The sequence below is a fragment of the Nicrophorus vespilloides genome, unplaced genomic scaffold, assembly GCF_001412225.1.
Source record: "Nicrophorus vespilloides isolate i.1.1-1 unplaced genomic scaffold, Nicve_v1.0, whole genome shotgun sequence".
Taxonomy (NCBI): Eukaryota; Metazoa; Arthropoda; class Insecta; order Coleoptera; family Silphidae; genus Nicrophorus; species Nicrophorus vespilloides.
Genome location: NW_017100103.1, coordinates 42040 through 63573, shown reverse-complemented (window position 1 = coordinate 63573; position 21534 = coordinate 42040). Strand labels below are relative to the sequence as shown.

The window sequence follows — 21534 nt, the reverse complement described above, 5'->3', positions numbered from 1 at the left end:
TTATACTGTGTACTGTGTATTTATACAAGTGAAAGATAAATAAAATAGGTAAAATATACATAAAGTTATTATTATGTTTTCATGTATACATTTAATGAAAACTTTTATTTGATTTCTTTATTTTTCACACTTATATTTATATTAAAAGTGACCTAAGTTCATTTATATTTAAATCAAGATATTTTAGAGTTTGAGTTTCAATTAAATTAAAAATATACGTATATTTATCACAGTGCTTAAGTGGAATCCGCAGTAAAACAACCATGTCAAATGTATGAGAATTTGTATTTATTTTAAAAATACAAACCCTACTCAGCCTTTAGTAATAAGGAACCAGAGTGAATATGGAAAATTTGGTGATATTTGGTGCGATTTTGTTAATGCGTGCTTTCGTTTGTGCGTTTTTGTCCTGCGCGCTGTTGTCGGGTCACCGCTTAAGTAAAATTACAATTACTATTAAAATAATAACAATTATTAAGATAATACATTTTAAACACGTATTTTTCTTACCACAAATGCAGTTGAGCCAATTTCAAAACTAACAAGATTTATTATAATATTAATTAATATTGGAAAGAGCGCAAATCTATTCGATACTTTCTTTACTGCTTTCAGAAATTAAGATCTGCACATTCGAATATTATCAATAATGATTTAGATTTAGGCCACTTTCAAAATAAAATTTTTAATTATTGAACTAATTGTGAAACTATTCCGTTCAGTATTATATTTTGTTACAGTTTCAAAACTATAATTGTGAATAATAAATTTATTAAAAAAAAGTGTGAAAATGTATGTCTTCAAAATTAACATACACTTTTAATATACTTAACAGCAAATTATTGTTTATGATAGCTAACATCAAATTATAAACGTCACTATAGTCAACAACAAAAATATGAATAATGGACTTAGGAAACTTTCAAAATAAAAGGCTCATATAAAATCGCTTAATTTTTTCTAATTCATACTTTTCTCTTTTATTATTCAAGTAAAGTATGAATGAAATAACTAAAAAATATATTGAATTATTTCATTTTCTAATCCAGAAATTTAATATTTTTACTTAATATATTATGTGTAATAAGAACAATTCTTTATAATTCGTTTGTTTATCTTAAATTATTTTTCTCTGTAAATTTCAATCATTGATTTATTTTTGTCATTTATAAATTTTATCATGATTGTTATTACTTTAATAGTAATATTAATATTTACAATATAATTAAATTATATTCTAAAATGACTCCCTTTATTTATAATTCCTTAATTTGTCCTAATTTAGTTAACTATGTATATGTTAACTATGTTTTCACGGGAATGTATCTAAATAGGTAAAATATACAATGAATTATTTCGTTTTCTCGTCGAGAAATTTAATTCAAACGTCTACGTGAATTTTATTAACAAATTAATGAAATTATTTTATTAACTTACTCAATCTATTTATAACTCTTTAATTAGTCCTAATTTAGTTTTTTCTTTTTTTATTTAATCAAATAAAATTGATCATATAGAAATATAATAATGACTGTTTTAAACCGGACGAATCAAGAAAGTGATAGTAGACACACATAGAAGCGAAGAGCTTGCTAAGACAATCTGCATTGCAGATATGTCAAAACACCGGACCTGTATGCGGATGAAGAAGGGGAGAGGTTTTTGTGCGTTAGGAATCCCACAGTACCACGACTCCACCCGTGGTCCCTATGTAAGGTTTCCTCTTCTCTACAAAAAATGACTACTTTCAAAATTATGGTTTTAATTATTTATGAAATATTGTTTTTAAATTATTGTTTATGATAGCTAACATTAAATTAAAAACGTTACTACAGTCAATAACAAAAAAAATATGAAAATGGACTTAGGCTACTTTCAAAATAAGTGTATTAAAGAAAACACAAACGATCTCTTATCTATAGAAAAATAATTCTGTGTAATATTTTTTTAGACATTATTTTTATATTGCTCAATTAAAATTTCTTTTGCTATAAAATTTTCAATCCGGACTGATTGAAGCCGTACTATACGAACTATTGCTGTACTTCAATAAATAAGTTAAATGTGTAAACATTTATATAATTTTGTTCTTATAGAAATTAAATTAGTTAATTACTTTTGATAACAATATTTAAAAATACGCTTTATTTGTTTATTTGTATTACATTCATTTGCAATAGTATTCTTAAAAGACTAACATTATTAATCATTCTTTCATTTATCTTATTTTATTTAAATTTTAGCCGAATGTAATAAGCAGAAGTCCATTTCGTTATTTCGTTTTATTTTCTAAAAATTTAACCAAAACTTTTCCTTGAGATTTCAGTATAAATATAATAAAATTATGGTCTTAAAACGACCGATTATATTAGTAAATCCTTAAATCAGCCTAATTTAATCTTCTTTGTATATTTTAAGCATAATATGAATGAAAAAAATATACATTGAACAAAAAAAATTAAAACTTGGTATTTTTGTATTTTCAATGCAAATATTAATCATAATTTAATTAATATATCTATTTATTAAAATAATAAATAAAAACACACATTTTTTTACTTTTAAATTTAATCTTAATATATTTTAATTATGTTATTAAAATTTATCTGTAAATGATGGCTAAATAAATAAAATTTCCATTAATTTATTTCGTTATATTTTATACATTTAATTATTTTGCTAAGTTTTTTTTATATAAATTCCGTCAATATCACTAATTGAGGATTTTTGAACCATAAACAAAAAAACTGTATAAAAACAATTCAAATTTGACTAATCGAGGAACTATATAAAATAGAAATAAACTACATCAATCTATGTACTTTTAACGAATAATTATTATATTTATTATTAGAAAGATTTTTCTGAAATTATTTACACACACAATGCTCAACCCGGACTATGCGAGATTTTGCTGTATTTAATTGTTTTTTGATATTTTTATTTTTAATGTATATATACTTACAATAATACTATTCAAATGACTTGTACAATTTAAAATTATTTCAGTTTTTCTGAATTTGTTTCTTTATGTTAAGGATGTCCCAAAAATAACTGACATTTAAAATATTCCGCTATTTTCTTCATGGCAAAACGAGACTATAGATTTTTATATTATGTCATTAGTAAACATTGAGGTTAAGTTATGGAAAAGCACACAATGGAACAACGTGTATAAATGGTTAAAAAATCACTTGTTAAATCTAATCAATAATTTTAAGTCAACCGGTTTACTTATAAACAAAAAACAATCTGTGGTTATCCTCATACAACTCGTTCCAGTGAAATCATAGCCAGCTTTAAAGTGTTGAAGAAAATCCTTCAACATCAATCCGTCGATAAGACCTCAAAAATAAAATTTGATACAACATTGCCAAAATTTAGCAAAGCAAGGACGGTTATTTGTCAGATTACAAAACATTTGACAAATGATCGTCCTTGCTTTGCGCAATTTTGGCAATATTGTGTTAAATTTGATCTTCATATAACCTCCATGTCTAGTTTCTAATAAAACAAAAATATTATCAATAATCAAATAAAATGTGTGTATTAATATATAAAATATCAGTTTATTTTGGGACATCCTTTACTTAGGAAATGATAAAATATTTATATTAAATATGTAGAAAAGACTCATATTTTGTTTATAATTATTTTGTTTTATTAAACTCGACTTCGCTGCATATTTCAAACAAATGACAAAAGAATAAAATAAAATATACATTTAATTCCATTTCCATTTAAAAAATTTAATCAAAACTTTTCCTTCCTTCACTACCAAATATTTATATATATATAGTTAGATTCTTTTATTAAAGGAATTCCGTTTATTTGATTTGTGATATATTATTTGTAATTACGGCTTGATGAATGAAATGCGTAAAATATTATTAACATCTGTACATGTAATAATCGTTTAATAACATTCAAAACGACAAAACTTTAGGCAGCACCAGCGTATCAAGAAACGGAGAGTTCTCAAGTTCATCAAATTTTGCAATTGAAATCTATTGATATAATATAATCTCGTAGTAATATTCCCGAAGTTTCGCAAACTTCGCAGACCCCGAAACTTTGCGAACGCCCCAGATAGATATTATTACGTAACAAATAGCCGAAAATCGAGCGGAGTGAGCGGCGACGATAACGTCCCGTCTCTCTCTCTCTCTCCAATTTTATTTATTTTTTGGTTCGTACTTAATTAACGAAGCGGAATTAGTTTTCAGGAATGGAGAGAAACAAATAAAATGCTGCACGTCCATTTAAAATGCGTTAACGGTTAAAGAGCGCACGTGATGGAAGTTGGGAATCCGCACGGAGGAGTAGGGAAAACAAAACGAAATTTTCGAACGAAAAGTTTCACTTCCTGGATGAAAACGTTGCGTTGAATTTTTATATAAAATCTCGCTGCGAAATGGAATAAAACTAGTAAATGTTTTGAAAGTAGGAATATGGTGGAGTGAGAGAGGAACAGGTAGAAGAAAATACGAAACAATGAGTGGAACTGCAGAAATGAAGCTGGATTTCGTTAAACGTGAAACTTTTCGTGAGATGAATAACGTATGATTCTGGTATTGAAATGCGTATATACATGTGAGAAAAGTAAACTAGCTTGGCATTTTTTTCGGAGCGCCTGGATGTCAACAAAACTTCGTTTTCGCTAGGATTCAAAAAATTTAGATGCTTTACGGAAGATGGAAAGTGTGAATGAAACCTTGACGATGCTACGTTGTAAGACGTTAAGATAACTTGATATCTTCCTGGATTATTGCATTTTGTAAAGTGAATCTAATGTAGCGGATATGGCACAAATAAATTAGATTTTAAGTTTAAAATTATGAAAAATATGAAATACCTCGAATAGTCCGCTTCCGCAAATATCCTGGACTATTTGAAACTAGATTACTAAAGATACTAACTACATACAAAAAAATATTTATTTATATACCCAATATAAAATAGATGAATTTTTAATACAAATTTTTACATTTTTTATTTTCGTTTTTTTGTCCACATAATTAATAAATAGAAGTTGCTAGCATAGTGCAAGTAATCAGTTACGTCTAATCGAGGAAAAATGTATGTACATTTTTTTTACCATTGTGTTTTTTTTAAATTTAGTTTGCTTTACAATTATCAAACCGCACTAAGCGAAGCCGCACTATGAGAAGTATTGATGTATTATATACCTTTTAATTATAACGTAAAATATATAATTCATAAAAAACACAGGAGTTTTAAATGCATTAGTTTCTTTATGATACTACGAATATTAAATCAATAATTTTTCGTATTTTTGTTTCCAATTTGTTACAAATGTTGCATTTCTGTTTATTGTTTTGTTATTTGTAATTGCATATGTATCATTTACAAAATAAAAAATCAATTATAAAAACTGAATATTAATTGCACTTTCAATAAATGAATTAAAATACATAAATATACATATATAAAATTACAATGGAAACCATACATAGTCTGTTTTTAGTGCGCGGAAAATGCGAAAATAATTAAATAATTCGAAACTGTAATATCAGCAGCACTCATATTTTTTTGTACATGTACATTGTACATATATTTAGCGAGACTGGCGTAAATGGTTTTAATTAAATTACAATTTCAATTCAACGTGAATATATTTTTGTTTGATAATTTTTATATTTAATAACTAAGTAAATTAAATGCAATTTTGTGAAATGAATATGTACTAATATAATAATATTTCAATAAAGTACTAATTAAGATATGGTTTTAATTATAAACAAAAATATAAATATTAACACTACTTCTTTCAATTTTTCATTTGTAAATGATTTAAATTTTAATTCCATAAGTTTAGATTTATATTCTCATCAAAGTATTATAACTATTTATTATTTTTTTTGTTGGAGAAGCAACAAATTTTGTTATATATTGAACTTTTTTATAATTTTATAAATTTGATATTTCAAACCGGAGATTTCATAATAATTCGTTCGGATGAAGAAAGTGGGAACTAATTTCCCCACAAATGTAATTTCTGCGTAAATGCAGAAAATTAGTGGAGCAAGAACTGTTTGTATATATTTTAATATTCATGAACCGCATTTTAGTTTGCTACTTACCATACTAAGCGAGAGATTACATTACTTCTAAAGGCAAATGGTAAAATTTACTTTATATTTCCGCTCTATTCAGAAATGTGTTCCCATTTCCCATAAATGAATAAAGATAGAACATTTCTGACTTCATTCAATTGTATTTTGCCAAATTACAACCAAAAACAAATACACCTATGCACCTATACACCTATACACCTGACATATAGCATGGTTTTAAAACAAACTAAATTTGAATTAATAAACATTTTTTTTATCCATTTGTTTTCTCTCAATATTGTCAAAACCTTCTATTAGACATATTGATGAAATAGATTATCAGGAATACTTACTTACCTAAAAGAAATGATTTCGATTAAAAAAATCGCATAAATGTAATATGTGCAACATTATGGAAAATTCATGTAACAAAGTCTACTTGTATATGCAGTACATTCCCGTATATAGTGAGTTCTTCTATTGGGACAACTTTTTACATAACGCGATTCTCGTACTGCGCGTAATATAATAACATTAATAGAACATAATTAAATGAAGCCATCACCCTGTTTCAAATTGACATTTATATGGATATTTTCGTATAACACGATTTCATACAACATGTAACGTATTATCAGTAAGCTTCCATATAAGTTTATTATAATTTCATATGATATTTCGTTGAAAAAAATCTGTAAAAAAATACCGTACTAAGCGAGGAACTGAGATACATTTAAATAAATATTAAATGTAATGTTGTATTTTTATAAATGTTTTTAGGAAATAAGATTTTCTAAAAGTATTTACCTGTTTTTTCAGTATTGGAGGAGTATCTGAAACAAAGAAATGAAAAAATATAAATTAAATCCCATAAAGAAATCAAGAAAGTGGAATAAATGTTGAATAAATATATTATTGGTCGGAGTACAGCGGAAAACCACAAAGCAGACGAGGACTATACGAATGTGTGTGCTTTTTTTTACGATCCACTTCCCTTTGTGGAGGCGAATCACGTCTGAATCTGAATAACAAATTTCCTAATTTACAGAAAGCAGGTAAGAAAGCCGTCCTGAAAGAACGATTGTAAATAGAGGAGCAGGAAAATATGCAGATTCGTCGCTCGTCTTTGACGAGGACAAAAAAGGAGAAGAAAAAAGAAGATTGCGAACCTTTGGCTCGAACAGCAAATGCTCGCTAATAGTGCTAACAATCTTTTGTGCTGAAGTAAATGAGCAAACTTTACAAGTGGAATTCATAAATTTCATTTAATTTCAATTCAAAGAAACAAAACTGAAAAAAAGTTTTGTTCTAAGAATATTTACTTAAACTAAAGTCTTATCGATTGAACAGTTTGGAATTCAAGGCGCATAAAGAAAAAGAGAAAAAAAATCATAATAAAGTTTCTGGAAAAAAAAGTTAATCCCTCGTATTATTTCATCAAGAGTCAAAGAATGTTTCCACAATTTCTTCTGAACACAGTGAAATCAGTTTAGCGCGCGCGAAAATTCTTTTTCTGACCTCCCCCCTTGGTTTTCTTCCTACTGCCTGTCGATGTGTTTTTTTTTCTCTCTTTCCTACGTTTTTTTTTCTTTGCTCCTGCGTTTGGAAAACTTTCGGGGCCAATAAAGTTCGGCGACGTATGCAGCAGGAATGCTAATATTATTGCTGGCACGGCGAGGTGCTTTCGCATTTCGTCCTTGCAGGGAATATTAATAAGCAAGTAGCTGGTAGTTGGCCATCAATGGACTGCTGGTAAATAAATTAAATTTACTGGAGCTGCTTAAGGATCTTGTGAGCACGTCCTTAGCCAGCAGAAATAGTGGACTTTTTCTTTTCTTAAGGATATGTTTGAAATAAAAAAATATATATAACGCGCACGCAGTAAGAAAAAGATAGAAGTGCGATGGGAGACGGAGCAAAAATAATCCTGGGACGTGACCCGGCTCAAAATTGCGCAGAGGATGACGATAAAAGTAAAACATAAGGCCCATAATTGTTCATAGTACATTAAGCGAAACGTAACCGCAGCATAAAAATATCCTGCTTTTCGTCCTTCTTCTGCTCCTTTTTTTATATATTCCATTCCCCCATAGGATCATCCTTCTCTTACAGGAGACGTTAACTTTTATTGTCCGGTTCATGCGGAATGGGATTAGGGAATCTGTTAATCCTTCTCGTGATAAAAAAAGAATTAAACCCGCAAATAGGAGGAAGATGATGATGGAGAAGAATGTTTATTACGTAGTTTTTCTTTGTGCAAAATAGAAAAAAAATAGAACCAAGATGAGAATCTTTAGATGAATCTAGGGAAAGTAATGATTAATGTATAAATTCTTGTATAAACCTATTTTTAATTGTTTTCTTTGCGTACAAATATATAAAAAATATTTTTTATATTTAAATGAAGGGTATTATTCGTTTAATAAGGTTTTTTTTTTTAAATGTATTTTCTTGCACTTCCAAAAGAGAAAAGAATATAAATAAAAGTATAGTAAAATTGCAAGACAAAAATTTCCTACTATTTATCTTAGAAATGACAACATATCTCATATTTTTAAATACAAAAAGAAATTGGTTTTAGATTCTCGTGGATTGGATTTGGTTGTACTTTAAATATTTTAAAAATACAACAATATGCAAAAATACGTATTTCCATATTAACTCTAAGGTTTCTCAATTAGTTTACATTATAAATCAACTGATTTCCTGACTTTTGGACGTTCCATTTTGACGCGTCCGGGCAATATGTATTTGTGTCGCACAATCTCCCCATTGTACTGTGCAATAAAAAAAATTGTTTACCAATTAATTTAACGTTGTGTAAACATAGCTTGTTTGTTACATTTTAGTGGCGTTCAAAATATCTTTATATCCGTTAATTTACCTTTTATGTCGGGCCGTTAGTTATTTACGATTTACATATTTAATAGTTAAAATTGTGCTGAGTTTTATGTATGATTAAGTAATCGTATAATCAATATATTAAATTGTGTAAAAAAAAACTATTTTTAATATCGGGTTATCCGGAAAGTTTTTGTCGATTTTTGCGATGCCTAAACCGTCTTTATAAGAAAGTTAGTGCAGTTTTGCATTTGCACGGTTTTTGAAGCCTTCTTATATAAACCGTTAAGATATATAAGTTTTGCATAATTAAACGGATAAAAATCACGAAAATATCACCACTATATTTCTTTCGAACAGAGTTGTATTCCTGTAGTATTCACCAGATATAGTGCCACCAGATATAATACAAATTCCATTAACTGCAAGTATGATTAAAAGAACATAAAAGAACAAATGGATAAGTGTTTTTGACGCAAAACCTTATAAATTTTGGGAGGATGTAATGTTTAAGTTAATGAGCAAAATAAATTGTAAAAATGACTCGCTTCACTCGTTACGTTTCGTATAACCAGTGACAATTATGCGCCTGCTACATCATTTTCAAAACTTGAGATGACATATTATTTGTATTTTTATATGTTATTAGTGATTTTTTTTGTGAAAAATTTAATAACAGCGTAAGAATAAAAATAACCAAATATGAAAAAGTAAAATCATTAAAAAGCGAGATTAAGTTATACTTTTTTGTTCTGGCATGGAATGCATTATTCAATTTTACATTAGGTAATATGAGAAACATTGTTTCAATATACGAGTATTTCATTATAGAGTAAAAAAATTGGCACGAACTTTCTGGACAAGCCAATAGTCAGTTTATTGTAAATACTACATATTTACGATTATCGTATTTATTTGTATATAAGATCAAGGAGATTTTTTAACCTCCTTTTTATTTACAATCTATTTTATAAAAAAAATACAATTAATTTTAAAATTTAATTTAGACTACAATTTTTCTACAATTTTTTTCTATAAAATAAAAAAAAGACAATTTTTAACTGTTTTTCTTTGCGTATAGAGAAAGAGCTAAGGATATAATCATTATAAAAATCTCAATATAATAATAAAATTAATACGCCAAATAGTATAAGACAATTTTGTTATTGCTTTTCTTTGGTACAAGCAATGAAAATATTTTTTTATAAGAACCTACATATAATATATATACACTATTTTTTTTTAATATATAATATCCATTTAGATTTACAATCTTTCTATAGAAGATCAATAAGTAAATTGGTACTAGAAGTGTGTCATTACAGATGACAGTATCCACTATTGGGGACATACCAGGGTGCATCGCTGAAGTGTTTCAATGTTACAGTTGCTTGTTGAACTCCACAACTCCATATGACCATATTTGTTTGAGTATTTGTGTATATATCAATAATTTGTCGAGCGACGGCACTGATTATCTTCCTAGCAGCCAATATAGTTTGCTGAATTTCAGACCTAGTGGCTTTCTCTATGTCCATATATGTTTCTTCCAAGTGAGTCTTATATCCAGATGCATGCCAAGATATTTTAAATGATCTTCCTGCGGTAAAACTATGTTATTTAGAGACAAATTTTCTTCCTCATGGTAAAGATTCGATTCGTTTCGTTTCGAGTTATATTTTGTCGTAAATTAGTTTATATGGAAATTCATATGAACAAATTTTATTAGTATTTAATTATAGACAAGCTCAACCAATTGTGTAATTTATTAAATATTAAATTCGAGGAGTAATATATATTTTATTAATAATGTTGTATACAAATAAATGCACATAAAAAAGAAATTTTAATTTTACATAAATTAAAATATGTTTTTAAAGATTTTGTTTTACAAGTTTCATATTATTAATAAGTATTCAACTTTGAAAATTAGAATTTTCTTTTGATTTATTCATGCATATACTGCACCCCGTTTCTAAAAACGGCTGATTAAGTTTATTATCATAATTGCACTGGGAGCTGTTGAAACATTAAAATGGGCACGTTATATTTTTATACGTTGTAATTTTGACCAGTTTAGCGTCAACCATACTAAGTATGTAGCCATTATATTTTTTTAAATTCTTTATAATTTACAACAAAAATAAATTTAAAAAAATGAAAAACTCAGTTATAAATATTTTAGAACAGTCAGTCCAAGTTGGCCCACTCTGTATATATCTGTCTTTGCAGATTGGGCATTGGGATTGGGATTATATGTATTTTATTATATTTAGTATTTGTATATAACTTTATTTATGTCTCATATCACTTTTAAGAAATAAGTATAAAAATATTGATTATATAATCGGGAAATGTACCTTTTACCATATGCATTTCATATGTATACAAACACATAAGAAATGAACAAGTAAACAACATCAAAGTTTATAGTAGTTCTGTCTTCGTTTCAACCCATTTGGTTGTAAAGTAGAAAGAAGGAAACAGGGGAAATATAAAAAAAGTAAAAATAATGATGAATTCGCAATGATGTATATATCTATAATGTATAGCATCTACAGCAAGATGTTGCCGGAAGCGGATGTCATGTAATGCGCGCCCTCTATATAAGGTTTTTGCGATGAGACGGGATGTGATGCGATGGGTGGTCCCAACAAACCAGTATAATTTAATATCGAACCCAGGCATCGGTTGAAGCTCTACCAAAACGAAAGCTCCGTTCCTTCCGAAAATGTTTACCTCGCTTTCCGCCGATTTATTTATGGGCGGCTTAAATTATTTAAATTAATTCTTACTTATCCGCGTCGAAATTTATTGCCCACCGACGCGAAATTGCTAATACATTTCCCAGCCCTTATTTAGTTTATGGAAAGTTATGCAATATCTTCGAAATTACACGCCTTCGGTCTGCAGCTTTCTTTTGCTCTTCAAAAGCCTCTCGCTTCTTTTATAGCTCCCGCGGGTATATTTTATAGTTTCAATAGTTTATAGCGTTTGCATTAATGGTTTACTAAACTTGTAAAATGAACATAATTTAGTTACTTTCCAAATAGTTACATTTCCAATAGTACATTAATTTTATTATCGTGCATCAAATTAATGTAAGTAATTTAATTAATTGGAAAATTTTATATAAAAATAACATATGCAATTTTAATTAGTAGACAAAATATCAACAATAATGATTATTGTAGAAATTAGCCTTTCTGTCTTTATGAATAATACTACATTCTATATCCCTAAAACTAGCATTACGAGTGATCCGCAAATTATTACATAAATTATTACAAAATATCCTGCTGCATGATAAATGAATATCAGACGAGAAACAGTTTTGAAGTTTGCCTTTCTTTACTATCGCGGCTATTTGCTCCGTATTGTTACTATAATCAAGAAAGTCTTATGGTCGATAAACATCATATTTTATGTAAGTAATTTTATATAGTTGGTTTAATTTAAATATTGAAAATTTGGATAAGATCGCAAAAAAATATGTTGTTATGGCAATGTTAATAAAGTTAATGATTTATTTAATTAACATGTGAAATACATGTAACCATTTGTTTCCACAATTAAACTATTACATAATTAATTATTGAATAAATTACATAATTAATTACAAAATAAATACACAATGTATTGAAATTTAGTGACAATAACTATGATTCATCTCAGAGTATAATTAGTTAATTTTTTATTTACCAAAAACCGTTCAATTAAAATATCATTGTTTGACCGTGTTATTCGAAAAACACATAATGAACTGCAATTTAGTGACAATAACTATGATTTACCATTGAATTGTTTGACCGTGATTATTCGAGATTTCGTAAAAGGATATTCGGCTCGAGAATTTTATTTAAAAAAAAATGTTGCTAACTGTTCCTAATTAAAATAATAAAAAAAGACTATAAGATTTTCATCAAAATATAATTGTGAAAAAATATAATTTAATGAAAAACTCTATAATTGAAGTAGTGTGTAGCAATTTATTTACCGTGGTATTCGAGATTCCGTGTAACTCAAGTACCGTGTTATGTGAGTATTTTTTATAAATATAATATGGTTTCATAATAAGCGTTTCATAATAACCATTGAGACATATTCAGTGTGCGTTTAGGATATTATGATTTAATATAGTTTTCAATAATTTTTTTCTGAAGTTATTCTGACATATTCTTTTAATTGAATCATGTCCAAACGATAACAGGAACTGTTTTTCCTCTAGCACATTTTTTTATCATTGGTAATATATAGATATATTGATTGCGTTCATTTCAATTAAAGATATGTGAGTGGAAACGAAATAAATTGGACATAAATGGTCCGCTAAATTTGGGGTGACGTTTTTTTCTGTCCTTCTTTATACGCTATGAACATACATAGAAAGATCGAGGAAAGAAGAAGAAGGAGAAAACTGTTTTTTTTTTTGCTTTTGGATCTTGAGAGGCGATAGCTCTAATATATTTTATTATTATAAAATGTATGTGTCTGCAGCATACCAGATCTCCATCTTCGATTACACAGACCAAAACATTCGGCCGCAAAGTGAAGTCAATAGAAGGGAACGTATATATGGAAAATAGGAGTAAATATAAAAATGAAATATATGTAATGGAGAAATTTAATAAACGAATTCTTTCGCATCGTATCCCCACAATACTCTTTTTGATATATAAGTGAATTGAATTATTCCTTGGGTGCATTAAATATAGTGTATTGAAATATGTATTTATTACAATTACTTAAAAAATTAAATTACATTCATAGTTAAATAATAAATTGTCATATTTAAAGTAATATATTGAATTGAATTTACTTAGGAATATTAATTGCGCTCATATAAAATGGCTCAATTTCCAAAAATTAAATTTTGCTCCCCTGATATAATTTCGCCCATGGCAGACGTCACTCTCTCGTCACGCCCTAGTTATGTCACTGTTTAAAGAAATTGTCAATTAGGATAATTATTATAGAAGATGTTTTTCGTTAATTTTGTGTAATATGTTTAAAGCTTGAAAAAGTAAGAAAAATGTACATGCAATAATATATTTTGACAAATGCAAATAATAATAAAAACGGAATGTACTAATTGTAATGAAAAGAAAAAAATTGAAGATTGGTATAAAATTGTTTGATACAAAATATTATGAAAACATATAAGTAAGAGAATTAACATAATAATTCGTATCCTTTGCAAGAAATCAATCCCGTTAATTAAACTTGAGATATAATTATTAATAATGGATCGGAAAAACCTATGGACTACTGTCGACCTTTGTAACGATTTATTTATTTTTGATTACATTCTTATTATATTATTTTTTACAATAAAAGTTAGATATATAATACAGTGGAATCTCGCTTAACGAGCGTCGTTTTGCATAATAATTTTTAAAACTTGTGTAGACATATTATGTGTATTTTTGAATATGTTTCACTATACGAGTATTTCACGAAACGAGTAAAAATCCGGAAATTTTGGACCGAATTAAACTCGTTAAGCGAGATTCCACTATACTTGCTTTTTTAGTTGTTTTATAAACTTATAGTTCTTAGGAAATTTCAAAGACATTTATCCAAATAGTTTAATTTACAAACAATTATACTGAAGTTCATGTATTAGGCATTAAGCTCACGAAATATGAATTGATATGTTTCTAATTTTTATGTCATAATATTTTTAATTTACAATCTTATTCCTTAATTAAATCTAATAGCGGCAGACATTTACTTTTTGGTATACTTCCCAATGGAAGTTTTTATCATTATATTTTTCTGTAATTTGTAAGTTGGCTGCCGTCTTGTAGGTTAACTTTAGTATATTGATGCTCCGTGATTCCAGTATTCCCTTTGTCTGTGTATCTGCTGCTATCCTTAACACTGTCATTATCCATCGACTTGGCTGAAGGTCCATATGTTGAACCTGTTTGAATCAGCGCCCATGGAATTGCGGGTAGGTCGACTTTACCATTTGGCTATTAGTCGCTCATGGTTCTAATTACATACGTAAATTGAAAAGTACATTTTTGGGATACACAAAGGGTTATAGCAAAAAATATTTTCGGTTTTTACATAACTGTGCAGTGATATTGGACTTGCCTTGGATTCGTTAGGAATCTCGATATTCACATTTAAAAAAAAATCACTTTACACTTAAAATATTTGCAATATTCATCCCAAATACAATTAAATTGTCACTCTTTTTTTTCATCACTAATTTCATCAAAAACAACCAAGATACAAGTGTGATTAACCAGTTCAAACCACATCGAAAGCTGAATTACATCAAAAAAAATATGCTATAAATATTGTGTATTCTAAGATACATCCAAGGAACCAAACGATCAATTCACATGTTAACTGTTAATAACTAATGAAATTAGAGGAAGCAAATAAAAAAAATGGTCTGAATTGACAAATCGTGTTTCGCCAAAACAATGCAAATCCTTGGTAACTTGGTTCATTTTTTTTTTGATGAGAAGATCCTGCAGTTTTATGAGCGCGGAAACATGAAGTTTTTAGAAATATGGTATAAGGTCATGAAACAAAATGGAAAATATGTAATTGATTAAATAAAGTTCATAGTTTGTATACAAATAAACTAATTATATTTTACATTAATAACTGAAAGAACTTTAGTATTATGTGATATGTGATATGTAATAGATTTATTGATAAATGAATACGGAAAGACATAGGTCGATAAACAGTTATATTTACATTAAGCTTATATAACAATTATTTTATTTTAATTTATCTTTTCATTTATTTCGGGTTACAATTTCATTTTTGTTCTTTATTTCTATTTGCAGTTCAATTGAATGTATATTATTTTGTTTTTAGATGAATTTATATTTTTTAAGTAATTCTGATCAATAAATCATAATAATTATTGTTAATGAAATTCGTAACTTAAATATATACGAAAACAGACAAAAATACAACAAAAACGAATATTATTTCAGAATCATTGCAGATCTGCAAAATTTTGCAAAAATAAAACACTAAAATATTAGCCGCGGGTTGCCGACTCTTGATGTTAACCATGTGTTTTTTTTCTTTCATTATGATTACTTAAGTTTTTTTATTTATTGTTTAAGTATTTCAATAAATATTATATTAAACAATTTATAATTAATTACTTTTATTGACGTATAATAATTACAAATTGCTAAGTATATCCATTTAATCAAGTGAATAACTTTGATTTGAATAATATTTTCATTGAAAATTTGCACGCAACTCCATCTATAACACGGACGTTGCATGTCACACCGCTATAAAAGATGTATTCATTAAACTGATGTTTTATTAGTCAATAGAATATATTAATATGAAAAGTGATTGCGTAATAAAAATCAAGTGCATCTGGATTTGGCTCGTTGAGAACGAGTCATGTGCGAAAAATGGTTCAATCTCGTCTGGTTATTTGTTTTGCTTTTGTTTTCATTTTTTTGGGAGGTTCGGACATGGGATTACAATATGAAGAGAATCGGCCTCTAAATGGCCCTGGCTTCGTACCAATTTGGCCAAAAAAAATGCGGTCTCGGAACGACGATACCATTTGGCACGGATCACCATTTCCTCCAAAACGATGCAGAACGAAATCACACCCTCTTTGCGTAATTAATTTATTTATATTGCATCCGAGAGAAAAATACATCTCACCATAAATTTGTAGACTGAAAATAGAAAAAAAAAAGATACGCTGCAGATGAAAATAACGGAAAATTTGTTTGTTTGCTTTTTTTATATAAATTTCCTTCCTTCCGGCAATAATGCCGCAAATCCTCGGACGGCGATGTAATTAGCTCGATTCGCAGATTACGTGAGTATTTATCCTTCGAAAATGTGTGGGTCGCATCCACCCCTCGTTATGTGGGTTGGTGTGGAAGGATGCAAGGGGTTGGGGAGCTCATTGCGGAGGTCGCGGTAATAATCCAGGACCGCTTATCGCGCGCGGGGGCGGCGCAATTTTGCCCGGGGCGCATATTTTTTACGCTCAGGTGAACATATTAAGACCGGAAATCCACTTCGGTCCCTTTCCTCCACCTTTTTCCGACGCCGCAAACGGAACGCATTTCGGAAAATGGAATGTGTGTCGTGTGCAGACGCACACACAAAATAACGCTTCTGGTTTCGAGCATAAAAATAAACACTAAATTTCGTCCTAAAATTCAAGGCATTCCGGGCATTCCGCGAAACATTGTACGATGTATTTGTTCCAGGAAAAGATGTGTCTCAGAATATGCTTCAAAGATTTCTGCTCGTTCAATTCTTTGACGCGATTTCTCTCGACTCGTTTCAAATATTACATTGTTCGAATTTTGTTCGATACATTAAGTACTGATATATTTTTATTCAAACCTTTACAATTTGTAGTAAAAGCCATGATAACATCTTCAATTTTCTCAACTGATAAATATTGGTTACTTTATTTTATGTTTTTATTTTAATGTAAACATTTGGTTTGCGAAAACAATTCCCATTTTTAAAGTACAGTGGAACCTCACATAACGAGCATTTAGCTTAACGAGCAAAATAAATTGTAAGAAAAAAGACTCCAAAATGGAACGCTTTATCGTATTATCGCATATGCAAAATGAGAAAAACATTCGGTCCATTGAAAGAAAAACAAGGTAATGTCACTATTATGTTAAATATGATGATAAATGTTAACATTGTTGTATATATTGGTGTATAGTTGTTAAGTTCATAATTCAATTTGTGTTTTATTATATTGAATACAAATCAACCTTATCTTCACTACCTACTACTATATTTAATTTAAAGTAGTTTTCATATAACGCACTACAAAATTATCGGGCTTGTACTATTTATGAGTTTCTTATAACACAATACGTTGTAATTTTCGGTACGAATTAATCTGAGTTTTAGTTTTGATTTTTTATGAAGCTATAGTAATTAATCTAATTATCACTAATTCTTAGTATCTCAAAAGCTATTTTCATATAACACAGTATACACTTTTTATATAATATTTTTATTATTGTATTACAATTGATTAAGTAAATTATTAAACAAAAACTTTGTGATAATGTTTTTCAAATTTCTATCGGTCATATTTATTATTAAATAGTTTTTTTCTACACATGAAATTCGATTGTAATATATTTTCGATTTTAATTTTGTTAGTGAAAATGATACATTTATTTATTCTTTGTAAGATAATTTCCTGATTTATTGCATTCATTTAAAAAGAAAATTCATATAAAAAGAGTGAAAACTAAAATAAATAAGTAAATAAAGTTGAAATAATATAAAATGTGTATAAGTACAGAATATTTATAGACATTTGTTGCTGAATACAATTTGTAATATGACAAGGGTTTTACTAAATGTCATATCTGTCTCTTAAGCACAGAGCATGGGTATGGATGTCGTATATTTGCTAATAAATTGAAAGATTTACGGCGGTTAATTGTCTGGAAATACCATCGTGAATATTCATGAGGAGCAAATTTGAACATTTGCACGGGGATAAACCGACCGGTTTAGGGGATGAACTTTAAAGTATGTAAAGTCTTGAATTTAGCTACAACGTCTATTAAACAACATGATGTTCATTTACGTCTTCATAATTAAGTTTTTGGAGTTAACATATTTAATAAAAAAAAATTGTTTATTATTTAAAATTTGCTGTATAAATTAAGTAATATATTAAAATGAAATTTTATAAAATAATATCTTCAATTTTCATAAATTATATCCATGCAGCCGCAGGTGGCTGTGTTAATTAACGTATTTAATTAAAGACTATCCTAGGGGGATGATGGATGCACAATGGCTCCAGTTTGTTTGTCTTTTATTTTCTGTTCTTTTGCTGGTAGAAAATAATAGTTATATGAATGATGTGGCGTTCTTTTCAATTATAATTACAATCCGTTTTGTTCTTTTCATCGCGGCCGCAGAGAGCTTTTGTTCCAGCATGAATTTGTTCCCGAAAACTCTCGACAGTTATTGTAATCAAATGTGTAATCATGTGTGTGTCTTCTTCGCTGTTCAAACCACGTAAGTCCGTTTCTGCCATTCCGAAATCCATGTGCACAGTATACAAAAGGTAACGGGATCATCGAGCGCTTTGGTAAACCCAATTCATCGATCTATGTACTAAAGGTGGATTAATTGGATGTGCGCTATTGTAATTGAAGCCCACTCCAAAATATCCTAGATTATTCTCAAATAATATATTTGAAAACAGTATAAATCCTAACGCTCTATTTGCATATGACAATTCTGGCTATACTTTGAAATTATAAGAAAAATATAATCGGCGTTCAGTTAATGTACATAAATTGTATGTCAGCAAATGTAGTATTAAATCATATATATTTTAGAGTACAGTGGAACCTCGTTTAACGAGTGTAATCCGTTCCAAAATTTCTGAAAAATCCGTTCCAAAACTCTGAAATATCCGCTATCACGTACGTAGATTTTATTTTAGTCAAACCCGTTAAACGTGTTAGACTGTAAAATAATCATGTACGTATTATCGAACATGTAATAAAAGGATGTACTCTGAAGGAGTGCTGACTACAAATACATCACATTTTACACATATACTTAAAATGAGTACTGATTATATAAAAATTCGTCACAAATAATTGCCCTTTGTGAGCCCTCTCGGTGCTTGCAGCAATAGAGCCATCGTTCATCACAGATGAACAGTAAAATGAATGAGGTTCATCATATGGACCTTCAGCGAAGTCGATGGACAATGACAGTGTTAAGGATAGCAGCAGATTCACAGTGAACTACTGAAGTTAACCTACAAGACGACAACCAACCTATAAATTAAAAATCATCGTAATGGTAACTATCCACCAGTGAGAAATTACCTACCTAATGTCAACCGCGATCTTAAATTTTCTCAATTTTCACATTGATGAACAGATTGTGAATAAAATTACACGACATAAAAAAAACATGTTATCGAATATATTATAAGAATGTACATAAGTAAACGATGATTGCAGAAATATCAATTACAAAAAAAATAGTTTGAACAATCAGGGAACAGTAAGAAGTTGAACATGAAATTATGTAATTTACATGAGAGTTTGACAAATATACATTACAAGAAACTATATTTTAGAATAAACATTTTACTTCAATAGTTGCATAACAGCATTGAAGTTTCTATTTAGATTCTGCCTGTATTAAAATTTGAGAAGTTACATTATTTTCATTGCAAACTCGTGGATCCGTGGAAGAACTTGGCAAGTTATGTAAATAGTCTGATTATAATATAGTGCATTAAAATTACAGGAATCACGACATAAGTAGACTACTTGAATTTCAAATCAGTTGCTACAGGATTTATATGTTGTATTCTTTGCTTTGTGAATTATCATAAAAATTTTATTGAATAATGTATATCCTGGAATGTTCTTTCAGTTACTGAAACATTTATTTATCCACATACTAATATCAATTGCAATAATTTTGATTAAATTTGGAATAGTCAATAGCATTGTATGTTATTATATAAATTTTGTTCATTATTTGGTATAATTTTTGTTATGCCATTTTAAAATAAATTAAGTAATTATATCTCCCTATAACAATATATACTATAGAAATGATTCAGTTATTTTAACAAATAACAAAAATAATAAAAAAACTGAATTTATACTAAAGACAATTGGAATTAATCTAGTGGTCAAGTTGCGTTGATTGTAAGTCATTTTATTTTTAGTTTTTCACTATTTTTAAATCTTTAATTAAATGTATACTCAGAACAACTGATATTAATCCAGTGGCCAATTTTAGTAAACTAGTTGCTTTGAATGAACTAATTATTATGTTTTTTTGACATCATTAACAAAATGTATATTAAAGACAACTGAAATTAAGCTAGTAGTCAATTTTGGTAAACAAGTTGAATGGACCAATTGACGTACATTTTCATATATTTTTTGATATGTTTAACAAAATCGAATATATAATTGAAATACAAAATTTACATTTAAAAATAAATATAATACAATGTCGAAGTCTATTTTTCAAATTTACTATGAGATGTTCGTTATCCGAATATGTGTTTGTTGTCCTAATACAAAAATCTTTCCTGGCATTGTTCGTTGTCCGATTTAGTTAGATTTACAAAATTTACAATTCTACAAATATTATTCTACAATTGTACTACAATGCGTTGGTTGTCTGATTTGTTTACACTCTGATTTGTTCGTTAACCCATTTCTCACTGTATTTGCAAATCGAATAAATTTCAATTCAGTTTGATAAACAATAATTTAAATTGATTAGTTATTAGCAATAATAATTCCGCTCAAATTTATTCCATTTAGTTTAATTGATTTAGTAATTGATTTAAAAAAAAAAAATAATAATAATAAAAAAAAGCTGCATTCGGAAATATCGCAAACCGCTCTGACTAATTGCGAACATATATTTGTTTCGCACATTATCCGCATATGTCACGAATTCATTTTCTGATTTATATTTTTGGCGTAAAATGTGAGCGCACATTTCTACATTTTCATTTATTTATTTTTTGAATTATTTTTTGCACTCGCACCTCGCACATGTATCCAAAATAAAAAGTTATGGTGCACGTCCATCCACCGTGCAC

At 28.2% G+C, this 21534-nt stretch overlaps 1 protein-coding gene across 1 annotated transcript in view; it reads right to left on the bottom strand.

Moving 5' to 3' along the window:
• The window catches only part of LOC108568170 (5-hydroxytryptamine receptor-like), a 176121-nt gene that overhangs the window by 131772 nt on the left and 22815 nt on the right, over nucleotides 1-21534 (bottom strand). The window contains exon 2 of the mRNA XM_017929105.1: nucleotides 6885-6910. The gene's annotated coding sequence lies outside the window, so the exon portion shown is untranslated. The remainder of the gene's footprint in view (nucleotides 1-6884; nucleotides 6911-21534) is intronic.